Source organism: Rhamphochromis longiceps, linkage group LG16 (genome assembly GCF_057381845.1).
Source record: "Rhamphochromis longiceps isolate RC_006_pf linkage group LG16, R_longiceps_female_GT1.1, whole genome shotgun sequence".
NCBI classification, from domain to species: Eukaryota; Metazoa; Chordata; class Actinopteri; order Cichliformes; family Cichlidae; genus Rhamphochromis; species Rhamphochromis longiceps.
In genome coordinates this window covers 25,852,456-25,869,574 of record NC_140572.1, presented here as the reverse complement: position 1 = coordinate 25,869,574, position 17,119 = coordinate 25,852,456, and the positions used below count along the sequence as shown (strand labels likewise).

The 17,119-nt window shown below is 40.8% G+C and overlaps 1 protein-coding gene across 4 annotated transcripts in view; it reads left to right on the top strand.

Annotated features, from left to right (window-relative positions):
* The first annotated feature begins 2,019 nt into the window (after positions 1 to 2,019).
* The window catches only part of map3k13 (mitogen-activated protein kinase kinase kinase 13), a 38,085-nt gene continuing 22,985 nt past the window's right edge, over positions 2,020 to 17,119 (top strand). For 2 of the 4 annotated variants that reach the window (XM_085384376.1, XM_085384371.1), the window contains exons 1-2: positions 2,020 to 2,091; positions 16,957 to 17,019. The gene's annotated coding sequence lies outside the window, so the exon portion shown is untranslated. Of the gene's footprint in view, positions 2,092 to 14,336; positions 14,566 to 16,956; positions 17,020 to 17,119 lie in introns of those variants that run through there. The other 2 variants (XM_085384372.1, XM_085384374.1) reach the window with 2 other exon arrangements.

Here is a 17,119-nt window from a genome sequence, read left to right as displayed (position 1 = left end):
AATAACCCTTCAAAAGAATAGAACCTAATGCTGAAACTAATAAGACTAAACCAAAACAAGCAAACTGAAACTAAACTGAACTACAAACAAAAGTCACAATGAATACAATAACAATAAAAACTAAACGTAGAATAACTTGGGTGTGTATGTTGACAGGCCCCAAGTTATTTTAAACCAATAAAATGACATGTTATGCTCATCATTTTTTTCTATTGCTTTGTGTTTATCATACCAACACTGTTTATATTTTTCAATCATTTTTATGGTAAAATGAAATTAAGGCTTTTCTCTGACTCCTCTAGTGCACATTGAAGGGTCCCCTCATAGCTTCTGGGCCCTTGAGCTGCCCTGTGGAAAGTTACGCCTTTGCACAGGTGTAAATATTTACCATGCTGTGTGAAATATACTCAATTATTGAGCCTTAAGAGAGAAAAAGAAGCACTGAAGCGATAGCCTTAAAATTAAAGAACACATGAGCCATTCCTTCAGGAAATTACTGCCAGTTTTTAAATTGAAATCTGATTTACAGCAGATGTTATTGGTTTACTTTGTGTAATGAAGTGGGGGCAATCAAGAAAGTCTTAGGGAGTAAAAACTGTTTATAGTATGTCATAGAAAATTAAGTTAGTCTCAAAGGGTGATGTAGTTTGTATGTCAAACATCTTTTATGCTCACATCTTTAATTTGAGCAAATTCAACTTTGGAAAAGCATTCAAAGCTCCAGCTCAACTGTGTGTAAATTATATGATTTAATTCATCTCAATCTGTACAAATTATGAACAACATCAATACTGCATGGTGCATACTGTTGAATAAAACTGAATTGATTACCCGACTCCATGTTAATTCAGCAGAAAATAAAAATTAGATTTTATGAACAGATCATGTCTGACACGTGAAAATGTTGACCTGAAATGTAAAGTGGTCAAATAGATGTAAGAAGGCACAATATTTTCTTTTAAATAAACAGTTCAGTTCAACCGTGTTCAGGTTCCCAGACAGGTAATGAATGAAAGTAAGTGAAAGTGTGATGGCACAGAAGTATAAAATACCAGAAATGGAAACACTTACAAATACCTCAATCAGGCAACGTTGATACACAACACTTAAAAACAAAAGTACTTTAAGTGTGTTAGTTAGTGCATAGTGTTGTTCTTGTTAGCCTTAAGACAATGAAGACCTACACAGTGTCGTTCTTTAATTAATAATAATGAAACAATTAATTAGCATTTATTTATGGCATCTACAGTATATCTGCTAGAATTCTCTTTTGCACAATCTCAGTCTTGCTGTTTTTCTTTAACTTTTGTATAAGTGTGTATATGTACATACTGTATATAAAATATTTCACCACCTCACATAATAAGACCATAAATATGAGCCTGTGATACCTTTAACCATTTTGTGTTCATTGTAGATTACACTCATTTTATTATTATTCTTTATGAAGGTCCTGTAGCACAGTTATATCTCTTGCAGAATCATTAAAGTGTCTATCAAGAATAAAAAGCAACTAAATTAAACAAACAGAACGATAAGCATAGAAAAATAAATACATAAATAAAGCCAGTACTATACCTTGATCAAAATATTCTGATCAGGGTAGACCTTGATAAGAATATGCACGTTACATAAATTTGTATTTTTGTATGTGAAAATTAAAATTGTATTATTTTGTGTGCCAAACTGCAAATGTACAGCACAGAATTAAAGCATTATGACAGTTCAGTTATCAAGATAATCACAGATGGATCAATAATCTATCTAGAAAGAAACTTAGAAAGAAATTCACATGTAACATGAATCAGCTTGTGGTCTTCCGCTATGATGTAATTACAAAGCAGAACTTTTAAAAATGTATTCATATATTTTACCTTCAGTGCTATTAGAAACTCACGTTCCTGTGCTGTCACGCACGACATAGACGATCTTTGACCACGTGAACAGCTTTACAGGTGCACGGGTTATAGAGGCTCCGGAAGTGACGTGTGACGCTCACAAGACTAGACCGTACCATTCTGTGTGGACAGTAAATAGATGGACCCGGAGACGACAGGCGGACCTGTGTGAGGGACGGAGAAGCGCCGAAGGGTAAGAAACCGGGTTGTGTGTGGGACATTTACCGAGAGGAGGTTAATGTGTGAAGAGGGTGAAGAGAAACGCTCCGGTCTGTTGGTTTGTTGGTGGGGTGATGAGGCTGTAATGTGCCGACCGGGGCAGCTGTCACTGAACTGCTGTCTAACGCGACGACTGGTCCTGAAAGTGTTTATGAATGAAATCAAAGCCACAAATCGGCTCCCGGTCCTCAGCAGCTTTACCACCTTCACCTGTGGCTTCCTCACAGACGTGGTTTTAAGCGACGGGAGTCACACGGCAGGTATAGGTGAGGTTAGTGCTCTTATTCGCCGTCATTATGTAACCAAGTGCACAATCTCGTTAAATAGCGAGCTACAGAGAGCCTGTGTTTGACCCAGGAGAGGGAGGAAATTACAGGCTGCTGAGGAGAGGAGGTGAAATTATAGAGGCTGGTGAAGAAATGTTTGTTATTGAGTTCTCAGACTGAAGTTTTGTTTAGTTTAGTTTTTTTTTTTTTTTTTGACTACGTGGCTAAAGAGAGAAACAGATACAGGATGGGACAGGTTGGTGCTTATTTACTTTGAATATCATTTATTTTAAATTGTCATCTGTACACCACTAATTCCTCCCAGCCCTAATAATTATTTTTTACATATTCAATGAAAGTTAAATGAGCTTGTGGTTTGTTAATAATGTGATGGGAAATATGTGTAGCTGGTTTTGTTGGTCCTCACTAGAGTTAAGCCTTCTGAGCATAGGGAGAATTGCAAGTCATGCTAATAAAAAAAAAAGGGGGATAAATGTCTTACAGCGGTTGATAGTAGCTGGTTAGGTAGGCCTTAATGCTTTGTGGCATAGATTCAAAAAGCTGCTGGAAACATTCCTCTCAGATACTGGTCATATTGCTACTGCAGATTAATGGGCTTCAGAGGTGCTCTATTATATTGACACTGAGATATATTTGAGTACAGTGAACTGGTTTGTGACACGGTGTGTTATTTTGGTGGAAGCAGCCATCAGAAGATGAGTGCACTGTGGTCATAAAGGGACGGACATAGTCAGCCACAATACTCAGGTAGACTGTGGTGTTTAAGTGAGGCTCTTCTGGTACTAAAAAGGTACGAACTGTGGTGAGTGTGGTAAATCCCACACACCCTTATACCACCACCGGCCTGAACCACTGATACGAGATGCTCGCTGACTGGCAACTGGTGTGGTCTTCTGGTGCTGTAGCCCAGCTACTTAAAGGTGTTGTGCATTCAGAGATGCTCTTCTGCATACTTTGGTTGTAACAAGTGGCTGTTTTAGTTACTGTTACCTTCCTCTCACCTCAGAGCTACCGGTTTATTCTCCTCTGATATCAGTGAGACATTTTCACCCAGAGATCTGCTGCTCACTTTGCAACCCTAGAGATGGTGTTGTGGGAAAATCCCAGGAAATCAGCAGCTTCTGAAATACAACAACACCAACAACCTATGTCATGTTAAGAGTCACTAAAATCCTCTTTCTTCCCCATTCTTATGCTCACTTTGAACTTCAGCAGAAATCAATGAAAGGTGAATGGCTGAAGTGAACTGCTGTATAACGTGATTGTAGTTCATCAGTGATCTTTGTGTTGGTGCATGTCAGCCAGTTGGCAAGATGAAGGTTAACTAAAAAAATGCTGGATTTATTTATTTACTTTTAAAACTTTATCCATGAGTAGAGCCTAAAGACAACCTTAGATCTCAATCAACTCACTTTAGTTTCTCCATAAAATTGGTTTAAGTGAAAAAAATGTTAACCAAAGTGCCTCACAGGCGTGCCCCTTAGCAGCTGTGGACACTGTTTGGATGTGTATTTGTCAGTAATTAATCGCCTCCCTCGTCAGCGCCTGTGTTGCCTAAAACTGAATCGGGACCAATCTGTGCCTAATAAACTGGCAGCGTGTGACTGAGTTTTAGATGGTGTGGACCTCTTACCCTGCACGCTCGCTCCATGAGCAGCGCAGCGGGAGCCATCTGACACAAATCAGCCGCCATCATTCATGTGTCTTTCATGATGTCACAACAGCGTTTGGGTTCTTCATTTGTGCCAACACGCTTTGACAGTCAGTCGGCGGCACAAGGCGTCGCACATGTGAGCCACGGCTGCTGTGGGCTGTCAGCAGCAGCAGCATTGTGTTCCACCCTCATTGTGCTGAGAGGGATGTTTCCAGTAAGTGCCCACATGTGTCACTAATGGCTTTGCCTCCCTTGTTACTGCTGCCTGTCTGTGGTGCAGTTACAGGTCACACTCGACACTAATCAGCCAAATGTGGTCTCCCCCCAGGTGACTCCGAGCTGGAGACTGCACCTCTCAGGTGGTGTTACAGTGTCACATCTATACATGTGGGGCCAATCTACCATTTGAAGCTATTGTAGTATATTTTTTATGACATTGAAACTGCCACTAACAAGCACCGGGTTGTTTTTCATTTCAACAAAGTGCACTCGCATAGGTGTGACGTGTAATTTCCTGAAAGACTTCCTGGAATTTTCACCTGTCTTGCAAGCTGTTGGTGGAACTGTTGTTTAAAGGGCTGTATGCAGAACAGATTAGCTGACTGATTAGTGAACTGACAGAAAATTAATATGCAGAAATTTTGCCTTCTGGCTTTATTCCTCTCTAATATGAAAAATAGAATCATCAATCAACTTTTTATGAAAAGAAGTGAGATTCTAACACACAGCTTTTTTTATTGTTTGTAAAAAAAAAAAAAACCCCAAAAAACCCAAACAAACAAAAACAAAACACATTAGGGAGCTATGTGATGTGCTACGTACAGCTAGTCCACCAACTGTTTATAAATCCACACCTGAAAGTTGTCCCAGGACACATTTTTTTTGTAATTGGGATGTTTTTCCACAGCAAAAACACTGAATTCCTCCTTTATTATCTCTGAGATCAGGAATTGGCAGTTACTTTTTTCCCAAGGGGCCACATGAGAAACTGGGACTGTTGTGGGTGTTAGCAGCTCATTGGTGTGAACCTCCACATCAGTCCCAGTTTCTCATGTGGCACCTTGGGAAAAATTAACTGCCCGCCCCTGCTTTACATGGCTCGACCTTTAAATCCTGTCTTCTTAAAGACATCGGTCTCCACGGTTACAGTGTTGCATTACAACAGCGCGTTTGTTTCTAGAGTACCTGCGCATCTGAGCTATTGAGTCCCGAGTGGAGTGGAGCGGAGCGTCAGCAGAGCATAATAAGGTCCCGATGCTGGCGCAGAGACAGGAAGCTGCATTTATGTAATTGACATGTGTAGCAGCAGCAGCAGCGACGCAGCCTTGCAGCTGGTCTGAGCTCACTAATCCCAGCCCTGGAGACTCGCTTTGCTTGTTTGGGTCACATTTATATAGCAGCAGCTTCGGTGTCTTATCGGGCTTAATAAATAAGCTCATTGTTGTGTTTCGTAAGATGTAGCATTTAAAGTATTTTTTTTTAAATTTCTTGTCAGCAGTGTGCTACCCCCAGTTATGAACGGTTATATACGTCTGGTGCAATTCCCAACATTGGAAAGGGTTAAATGTCTAAAGAAACTCGTCTGTCTTCATAAAAACTACATATTTAGTCATTTTTGAGTTGTATGTAAGGCTGTGCACCAAAGAAGGAGAAAAGGATTTATATTGATTGGCCAGGCCGAGATATCAAGCTGGAAAGGATGTGCAGCAGATCAGGGTGATTAAGGATGGAGATGGTAATGGACTAACGAGTGAGGAGAGTGTGCTGAGAAGATAGAAGGATGACTTTAAGGAGCTGATAAGTGAATAAAATGAGAGCAAAAGAAGGGTGGGTGGAGGGACCTTGGTGGAAGTGCAGAGGATTAGTAAGGAGGAAGTCAATGTGCCTGTGAAAAGGATGAAAAGTGGTTGGTCCACATTACATACCTATCACCTGAGATGTCTGGGAGACAAGGCAGTAGAACTTTTGACCATGTTGATCCTGGAGAGTGAGAGGATGCTTGAGGAATGGAGAAGTGTAATGGTAACAATTTTCAAGAACAAGGTGATGTGCAGGGCTGTAGTAATGACAGAGGGATAAAGCTGATGAGCCCCATGTGGTTACAAATTGTGTCATGGGGGGGAGACACAAAGTTGCTCCATTCTGCAGAAAAAAGTGCTTTTACTCAGGGAAGAGTAAAAGCATTGCCCTGAGTGGAGAACAGTGGACAACAGCTAAGTGCAGATTAAGTAACACCTGCTTGGAAGCTTTAATTGCATTGTAACAGTATCCTGACAAGTCAGATATCTTAACTTCCCCTGTCTCTCACCTGCTTTGCTCAATGTGTCTGCTCTGCTCTGTAGCATTCTTCATCATAATGCAGTGAAACGGAGCAGAGGAGAAACACTACAAATGTGCGGAAGTCACCATATAACAGTGGAGCTGAAATGAAGTGAGGGGGGGGGGAAAAGCACAGAAAATTACACTTTTGATGCTCCTTGATGCTACTTGATTCCCACTAGAGACAAGGTCTTTGGTTTCACTTTGTAAACTCCAGAGAAGACGTCCAGACTTGTTTTGCTTTTGAGGTCTTGGTTCCTTTTGATAGCAGTAGACTGTTAGAGCTCAGTCCTCCACTGTGGGCCTTCATCATCATCATTTTTGTCACTATTTTTCCTATTTATTTATCTTCTATTTGTATTGTTTTCTAATATTTCTCTAATTCACCTTTTCTTCCTGTCCCTTGTGCTGCTGTAACGAGTGAATTTCCCAGAGTGTGGGATTAAACACAGTTTATGTCCTAATCTCTCAAATTTGTATTAAAAATATGATTTGTCGTGGGTTTGATTAGGTAACATGACAGAAAGCCTAACAGCTGTTAAAAATAGCCCTCACATTGCAGGCAGCGCAGCCATTGAAGAGCAGTTGAGTGGAAAAGCCAAACAGCAAATGTTGGGCTAAAAGAGGGATATGAAGATGAATGTGTTACCGCCACCCCGTCACTCTCTTTCCCCACTCTTTCTGTATCCACTTACTCGCTCGCCCACCCTCAGGCCCTCTCCTCCTTTCCTTGCTTTCCTTCCTTTCTTTCTGAGTGACATTTCGGTAATAATAATGTCTGCACTCCACAGGCCCTGCCTCCATCCCATCCTTGGCCTGCTGTGCGCACACGCAGAGCGGGCACGCCTTACATCTATATCAGACTGTTAAATGCCAATAATGACGACTCGGCGTGGTTAAGGAAGTAATCATCTTCCATCTCCTGGGCTCGTCTGTCCCCGTTGGCATTAATGGAGTTATCGTTTGCCAAAGAGTTTATCTGACACACTCGCAGACGCCCTGCTGGTCAGCGTGTGTGAGGACTGGGATTTTATTAAGAAGTGGGTTAAGCCCTTTATATTTGGGCAAGGGTATTACAGTTGTGTGACCGTGAGGTTGGGGTGGGGGTAGATTAACGCAGCATTGCTGAACCCCAAGTGTGTCCAGACTCTGCTGCTAAAATTATGAAGAAATATGAAGTCAAGAAAACAGGTGCATTTGTCAGCTCTGTTTAAGTTTGAGACTTATTTAGAGGAGAACTGTTTTACAGAGTTCGATAAAAAGGCAGTCAGCACGACGTTTAATATCTGCACAGCCATCTTCGGTATATCCGTTGGTTTGTGTTCATGCATATAGGGCTGTGTTCATGCTAAAAGTGCACTGCTTTAAATGCACATCTCTCTTGTGATATGTGTGCTAGCTGAGCTTCTATAATTACCACAGCCTGCAGCGCCTCATGGGGAGCATATTAACACACACGAGTGGAGGAGCAAGAACCAGAGCACATGCACAAGTCATACAGGCCGAGTGCGTTCGAGCACCTCCGACTGCTGATGTGTGCAACTTTAGAATAATGTATGAATAACAGCGATGCACAGCTACCCACGGATTACGTAACGCTCACTCAATGCAACAGGAATAATTCCTCAAAATTGGTCGCAAAGTGCAAGTGTGCAGCAAACTCCACGTGAAGAACATTTCCACTAAATGATGACAAATGAGGCAAATTAGATGTTGAAAAATATTTATATTGATTTTAGAAAACAATGGATGTGTTTTTTCTTTCTTTAACTTGAACAGTGATGCATTGAATTAGCTGATAATCACCAAAATAATCAGCTGCACAGGGTTTGGGTCGCCATTGATGAAGAGTTGGACTAAACTGGGATGTCCTACTGATGGTGAATGGCAGAAAAAGAATTTATTATTCATTTGATTTATTATGTGGTTGATTTTAAATGCTTTTAAATGGAATATTTTTAGGTTTTAGGTGGAGATGGAACAATACCTGAGCCTTACCCTTAGCTTTATTGACTGATATCTGCCTACTGCCAAACAAGTTGGTATTTACCTATAGGAGTAGTCGATGTTTTTGCTGTTTTTTGATTAGAAAACAATAAATAATTTAAAACGGTAAATAGCCTTTGGGCCCTAATTGCCAAGGTGTGAGAATTTTTTTCTAAAGAACAGAAATTGCGTATTTTGAAATAACAGGGCCGTGGTGGACTAAACATTGGTGCAGTCCTACTTTTACACTGTCTGTCAGTCAGATTAATTAATCTGAAATGATATAATTGATTAAGTTGTGTTCAGGGCTGAAACCAAACGTCTGTGATAAATCAGGGTGCTTGGAAACATTTTACAGACTGGCGGTAGGCCATAAAGTCTCAAGATTATATCACAGGATTCCAGCGAAATTTGCGCTAATGATATTTTTGACGATACAGAAGAAAAAAACTGAAGGCTTTATCAGTGTTTGCAGCTCGCAGGCAGCAGCGTGTGTTAGTTCAACCAAAATGAAGAGCTTTTTCCATCCTCCTTTTCCAGTGAGCGTCTGTCACTGATCACCTAATTCAAAGTGTGAATCCGTTGCCATAAGGTGTCAGCAGCAGTGTTAGAGCTCAATATTAATAATGCAGTGTATGCACAAAAGCATCTTAGGCAGTGTTTTCACATGAAATTTTAGCTAAAAGTACAGCGTGGCTGCTTAACCCTTTAGTTTAACAGAAAAGTAATTTAACCATGTAACTCTTCAGCAGCCTGCGCACATAATAAAATTCTACAAAAACAATTAAATGCGACTCCACACGCGGTCTCGCTTTACCGCTGATGCATTTATTACATTGTAATGTTTAATAAATGCATCAGGTGACCATCATCTGGTTGTAATGTCATAGATTAAATGTATTAGTGGTAAACAAGAGTGCAGGAATGTGGAATTTTCTCCCTTGCACTTTATTTCACATTCAGATGTGAATGTAACTTATATATATATATGCAGTATATTTTGCACGGGTACTTTATGATGTCCGTGCTTTGCCCTTAAGTCTCCTCTTGCCTTTGCACAGCTGTGACCTCACTTCTTTTCTCTAACCTCTCACCCCACCAAGCAGCAGCAGCAGCAGCATCCTCTCCCAGCTGCACAGCTGTAATCTCAGACCACCACTGTCTGCCACCGACTGTAACCCTGCACTCTTTCCTCTTTTATATTCCTTCTAGGGAAGTGGGGTCTGAATGAACACAACATTGCTTCTTTGTGCGTCCCACTTCTGAAATTCTCTTTAAGTGAAATAATTAGAGGCAAGAAGGCTGGAAAACCTTCAAAAAGTTATGTTATCTAAGACTGGCTGCCGTGTTTGGTATTATGGCTTTGCACGCAATCCCACAAATCACGCTCGGGATTACCAGGTGCACGCTGTTGGGAGGGGAGGATGTGCTGCTACTCATCATCATGATAAAGAGGGGAGGGGGCTAGCATAGATGGATTGTCAGCAGAATCCTGCGGGTGTGTTGAACGCTCATTGTTATGTAATTTCCACTCGGCACGGATTGGTCAAGCTGTGGGCTGTTGGTGGGCTGAGGATGTTAATCTCACAAGCATTATCTGCCTCCCAGAAGCAGAGGCTGTTGTGGGCAGGATTCACTCATCCTCACTCACGCAGGCTTTGTAAATTTGACCAATCAGCATGGCCGGCTTGTTTCCTGTCATCCATCTTGGCCAAACAGGTTTGACCATGAATTGGGCTTCACTCAGAGCAGATCCTTTTTTTTTACAAGTCTTTTCTTTGATTCATCTGACATCCTCAGCACATTGAGCTGACCCTGGGCCACAAATTATGGGATTCGTAACCCCACCAAAAAAAGAATTTGGTGAAAGTGTTAACACTGCTTTTTAATAACAAACTTTCACACTACACAATCAGGCAGTTAAAGTCGTTTTGTTAACAATCCATACAGTGCGAAAGCATGATTGACGCCAAATTCCAGTCTGTTTGACCAGAGAGATCAGTCGCATCGGCGTGCCTGGACCCACTTCAGCAAACTGAAGAGGGGAGCTGGGATGTGGTGTAGCCGGACTCGGGCATGCCTGTGAAAATCATTGTGTTAATTAACAAATCAAAAAGGCACATGAGAGGGTGAAACACAATTAAAGCACAAAATGCATAAAATCATGAACCTCACTGTGCCCTGTGAGAGCAGCTTTCAACAGCTTCTATAAATGAGAATGTGAGTGCAGGATCATGGTACAAAGCAACCATGGGTAGTGTGAGTATACAATATAACTGAGTTACTACAAGAACTGGTGGAAAAAATGATTTAAAATGTTAGTTTGGGGGTTACTCTTTTTTTCTCTCATTCCTTTAAACCCCCCCCCCCCCCCCCCCCCCCCCCCCAAAAAAAAACAACAACCTCCAAATACTTAAAAATCTGCTTTTTAATCTGATTATTCCTAAACTGTGTTTTTGCAAAAGCTTGGGTCAGTGTCGGGCGAATCGGGTCATGCAGAGCTAATTATCCACCTCAGATGCGCTCCCACTCCTGTTTGGCTTTGACGTCTGATGCTCGCTCGCTGAGATTTCACTGGACAGATAGCTCATACGGCTGCAGTCAGACACAGTTTACGCTCGGGAAGTTTGGAGGTTAAACACATTTGTATTCTCACATGCAGCTACAACGGGTAATGTTGAAAGGCTCAGGGTGCCGGTTCATGTGTGAAAACAGCTTTACTGTTACTCCACTGAGCTAATGATACCTGGAGCTACCTTGTATCACATATCTTTATTGATTTTTGTTCATAATGCATCACTTTGCTAATATGCTTTGAACGCGTCCTTCAGGTCTCCTGCAGTTTTACTGAAAATATAATGCTTGCATGCTCACCTACCCACAGGTGTAAATACTCTATACACAACTGTATATGTATAAAGTCAGTTGGTAACCAATCTCATGTCTCTCGTGTCAAATTTAAGCTAAATTGAACCCCCAGTATTTGTTTGTTTATGCAAACCCATTCATCCCTCATCAGTCCCAACGCTGATATTCATGGCTTCATGTTATGTCCTCAGTATTAATGACAGCTCTGTTTAGGGTGAAGTCTACTTTTGTGGCTGAAACAAATATAAATTCCTGCTCAAGCTAAGTCTTTTTAAATATAAAGTTAAATATGTCTAGAGATGCGTACACAAGACTGAAGAAGAGGATAAATGTTTAAAGACTTCCCAAATAATAATAATAAAAAGTGTTCATGAAAGGAAATGATGTAATCCTTGACAAAGAGAAGTACATAAAGATTTTCTCTTTCATCTGCCGGGGAGCTGAACAATGCTTTTGTTCACCCTGCTTTTATGACAGGTGGTTGTTTGCTTAAGTGTGGAGGTTTTTGTGGCGATAGCGATGGGTTGGATTATTTTCTTTCCATGCACAGTAAGTAAATATGCTGAACTTTGATGGAAGTGTTTGTCTGTAATCATAGCTGTGTGTGCGTGTCTGCGCTGGCAGGTTGAAAGGTAAACCGCTGTAAGCTTATGTGCGCGATGCTGCTTTTTCTCTTATTAATGTGGAGGACACAGGAGCTGTCAGTGCTGCTGTTCCCCTGCTGGTGAAATAGTAATGAGTGTGCATAACAGAGGTGAGCCAGTGTGGTTTACAGCTCCGTCGCACTCGGAGGCAAAGCCAGGACACACATGGAGCGCCGACCGGCTCCTCGTGTGTGCCGGTGATGGAGGCGGAGCAGGAGGCAGCTGCAACCGCTGGAATGAGGTTAACTGAGAAACGGAGGTCAGACTCTGTGAATTTATTTGCTTTGGAAATTTTGAAGAGGTTGTCTAAGTATTCAAAACGTCTATAAACTGAGGAAGAAAGAAACTGGACAGATTGTTATCATTTACTGTTCTCGCTGTGCAATCAGCGGAGGGAACATACAAAAATCTGAGGGATGGGAAAATGAGTTGTTTTTAGTTTAGATGCATTTAAAACCTTTACCTAGCTTGAAAATTTGGGTTATTGTTAATTAAGGTTAGATATCCCAAAATTTTAACTTGCGTACTTGTTTTGACTCCAGAACGGCAAAAAGAAAAATAAATGAAAAATTCTGTGGTAGGAATAATCTTCCATAGATCTGAACATTTACATTTTGGACCTGATAAGTAGAAGAACTAAGAATCATCTTTGAATAGAAAGTAAATGTCGTTAAGAAAGTATGTCCTCATATGGTGCAGTGAGTTTATTTTACAGCTTGACATGATAGTCACTATTGTTTACCAAGGTATGAAACACTGTACTAAACTGAATCAAGTAATAGGCCGCAGGATGTGAGGAGGTTGTAGTAAATATTGAATACAACTTGAGTACAAAACCCCAAATATTCTCTAGTTACGTCTTTATTGATTTGTTTGTTTTTGTCCTTCTTTATTTCTTCCATTTGATATCCTGTACTCTGAAAGATTTCATGATCTTGTTTTAGATTTCCTTAACTAGGGGCTTCACTGATATGATAAAAGTTATCATAAAAGTCAATAAACGATAACCCACTTATGCATTTTAAACAGTTTTTGCTGTGGATTTTGGTTTTTGGTGGCGATCAATCAAGGCTAGACACCACAGATCTGATCATTTGCCCTTGAGACGAAAGTCATCACCATAACCTCACTAACTGAAATACGCTTTTTATTTGTTGGACAGAAGAGTACTTTTTAAAATGTTTTAACATAATTTGTAGCAAGAATAAACTTAACTGTGCAGCTACATGACAAGAGGAAAAAATGCAGTGTGTTGTAAAATGTGCTCATTGAAAAATGCTGTAAATGATTTTGAACTTTGTGCTCGGCAGCACAGTGTCCAGCCTTGGTGGTTAGCACTGTTGCCTCACTGCAAAACGGTGCTGAGTTCAATTTCACCATCAGGCCAGGGTCTTTATGTGCGGAGTTTGCATGTTCTCCCCGTGTTTGCGTGGGTTCTCCTCAGGTTCTCTGGCTTCCTCCCACAGTCCAAAGACATGCAGTTAGTGGGGTTAAGTAGAAATACTAAATTGCCCATAGGTATGAATAGGGCTGTTCGATATAACGATATATATGGATGGATATAAAAACGTCTATCGTTTCATTTTACGCTATCGTTTAACTGTTTACGACAATATTTTTCTGATGGTCACTGTAGTGGCTATATTAATTAAAGTTCTCTCTTTCTCTTATATTTAATATAACCACACTACAGACGGACAAGCGCCTGTTTTTATGGGTGGTCATTAGCAACAACGACGGTAAAACCACCGCATGTCCGCTTGTTTATTTTCCACATAACCCTTTCACAATAAAGCTCAAGATCCTGTTGAGAATTTTCAAAGTAAACGCAATCACGTGAAAAAGTATGCAGAGTATTGACGGATGAGAAGCAAAATAAGAGCCGTCAGGTGCTAAGAAATAAACCTTAGACTCAAACGTTAGAACAGGCTTTCCCCGCAGCACGCCGTGTAATAATTACTCACAAAGGACCGTTACAACCTATGTCTAAAAACGTGTAGTTTCATGCATCGGTTAAAACACTTGACTCCAGGTACAAGACGCCTAGCTGGAAACAGTGCACCTACCCGAGATTCGCAGAAATTACAGAAAATATTAAATTTTTTGTGATTTATATCATTATCGGATGATAGATGTTTTATATCGGGATATGAGATTTTGGTCATATCGCACAGCCCTAGATATGAATGCAGGAGTGAATGTGAGAAGAAAAGTGGAAGCGAATGAATGGATTGATGGATTTTGAACTTGTTTTTGAACTTGTTTTTTTTCTGTTCAGATTCATACTGAAGGCATTATGTGTGTGTGTAAATAAAAGCTTTAACAATTTGTGATGTTAGTGGAAGTTGAGCTCCCTGGTTACGTTAGTAAATTAGCATTATAATTAATCATTATTATTTTCTCCATTTACTGCTGTCTGGTTGTCTTTCTCCTTTTTTCCCCTCCTTTGTTTGCTATCAGAAGGATAACTCCTCTTTGTTTCCATTGAGTGGGTTGCAATGTTGTCATGAGGTTTGTTTAAACAGAATCATGTAAGCTGCTTGGAACAGGAGTGAATGGAGCCAGGTGGGGCCCCCTTAGGGAGGTCAGGTCTGTCCTACAGCCACTGCAGACTCTGCACATTGCCACTGCTGAGGATTAAAGTTTGTAAGCATTCGAGGCGCCCCACATTGACCTGGGTGTCTTTAAAGGTGAATTTGTGCTTCAGTTTTCCTCTCACTTGGCTGTTGATGATTTAGCCCAAACAGTTATTAGAAAAATAAGCTAGGAGCAGATGATATGGAAGAAGGCACAGTTTCATGTTACACTTCACTGACCCACTGCAAGTTGAGCTGGTGAAGAAAGCTAAACTTGCTGTAGTCACTGAAGAACTCAGTAGTTGTTGCTGTGATTATTTAATGCAAGTCAATGTAATGAAAGGCTAAGAAATACTCCAGTATCACTGAGAGTGTCCAAACCTTTGACTGGCACTGCAAACGGTCAAAGTTGTGTTAGGAGTAGAGCTGGGCGATATAAGATTTTTTCATATCACGATATGTTTTTTTTTTTTTTTCCGTTTCAGGCGATAACGATCTATATCACAACATAAGCCAAATAACTATATTTGTAAGATTTAAATGTGCCGTTGCTCACAAGTAAAATGTGAAATAATCAGCAGCTTGTTTTGATTTAAATATTTATTTCCCATAATAAGTTCAACAGGGTAGATGTACTTAAGGAACATGAGACTTTTTCAGATAAATAAAGGCAAATATTGCAAACTACACAAAAGGCAGCCGCTAAAGCGTTTAAGTTTCAAAATAGAACAAACGAAACAGACTACTAAATTGTCAATTCCACTTAGAAACGGTGAGGTCTATCGCAATAGTTTAATTTTTCTATCGAGAAGAAGTTATTTCGCAATACATATCGTTATCGTTCTATCGCCCAGCTCTAGTTAGTTGTAAAATTTATGTTGAACCTTGGTAAAGTACTGTGCATTGCTTTGATCTACATGGTGCAGTCTTGTACTTGTTGAATTTTTTTTGAATGACTTTATCATTGTAACCTTTTTATTTGTGCTTCATGCATTGCTGAGATGAAAATTGTGAGCATTTCAGGAGAAAACCTGAACCAAAAGTTTCAGTTTGAGGAACATTAACATTAAAATGAATTCAAGACTTATTAGCAAAGTTAGATGGAGGAAATTAAATGAGACAATTATTTTAAATGTAAAGGCAAGGTCTGATTTTAGCCTTGACTCACAGTGTTTTAAGTTTTTGTGCTGCTTTGTGGTGTCCTTAAATACACCACAAAGCAATTTGAATTTATGTCTCAATAAATCTACGGGAACATATCACTGCTCAAACAGACACAGAGGCTTTCAATGGCTGTAATCATGCTATGACTTTATAACTGTATTTATTATAAAGCTCCAAAAGTGTAGGTTGTGTTTTTGTGGGAAAAGACATTTCAACTTATATTTTTTACCATTATTTACTAGAGGATTTTATAGAAGACATGTCTTAAACTCAACTGAAGCAGCGGATTTAAGACTTTCTGTTTCGGGGTCTTTCTGGCGTGTTTTTGTAATTCAGTTTCAGCTTTAGAGCAGAGTTTGTTGTCCCCGCTAAACAAACAGAGCCAAAATTTTATTCCAGCTCCCCGTTGATACTTGAAAGTCCCTTTTTGTCAATATTTAACCAGAACTCTTGTGTATCTTTACCCGCACAGCAAGAATACCTTTCACTTTCTCTCTCCCGTCGGGGGCGGGATGACTGCTTGACATATCACTTATTAAACCGTGCATCACAAAAGTGCAGTTTTAACAAATCCAGTAGTACACACTCACCGTTCCCTAATGTCAGAGCTTACATCCACAGCCATCTGCACCGTGACTCATTTCCCACGTGTGGGACTAATAAAGGTTATCTTATCTTATCTTATCTTATCTTATCTTATTTCACTGTCATTTCACGCCATTTATAGGCAGTGTTTGGACGCCTCTGCCTCTATTTGCCCCAGGATACCAGGCTGCCTCCTCTGGCAGGGGCCCCTGCTGGGGTGTGGCTTTACGATAGAGATTGGACAATGCGGCTCCAATATCCCAACCCCCACCCCCCCCCCCCCCACTCTCAATGCATCATTACATTCCTGCTGCCCTTCCCCAGCATCCTCTTCCCCAGAGGTTTTGGCCTGAAACAAGAGCACTCGGGGGATCATCTGTTCCCTGAGCTTTTCCTTTCACCCGCAGGCCTCCCTCTCTATCAGTCTTTTTTGATGTACTCCCTCTGGCTGCAGTCAGTGTCAGTCTGTGCCATTTCCTCACACACAAACTCACAGACAGATACACCACCGCTACTTGTCTTTGCCCTAGTTGCACCTCCTTCCCTCAGCAGTCTGGGGAAAGGGGGGTGTCGTTCTCATCTGGTGACTCATCCGTTGAGTTGATTTATTAATGTCACTGTGGAAATGTTGCAGTTGGCAGCATTTCCAATTGCGCATCATGCTTACAGTGCATTGTCCTTATTTAAGCCTTTAAAGTGGAACATGTTGCTCGCACGAACCCCGTTTTCACCGCTCCGTGTGTGTTTATGCTGCAGGTGAGAAGCTGAATCCAGTTCCCGCTCTGCAGACCTCTGAGATGGTCAGAAACCACCTGACAGGTCAGTAAATGAACACACTCACACACATGCAAAGTCACAAGCATGTGCTGACCAGTATAATGGCCGAAGTGATGGTGCCCACTGAGGGGAGGGTGTCAGA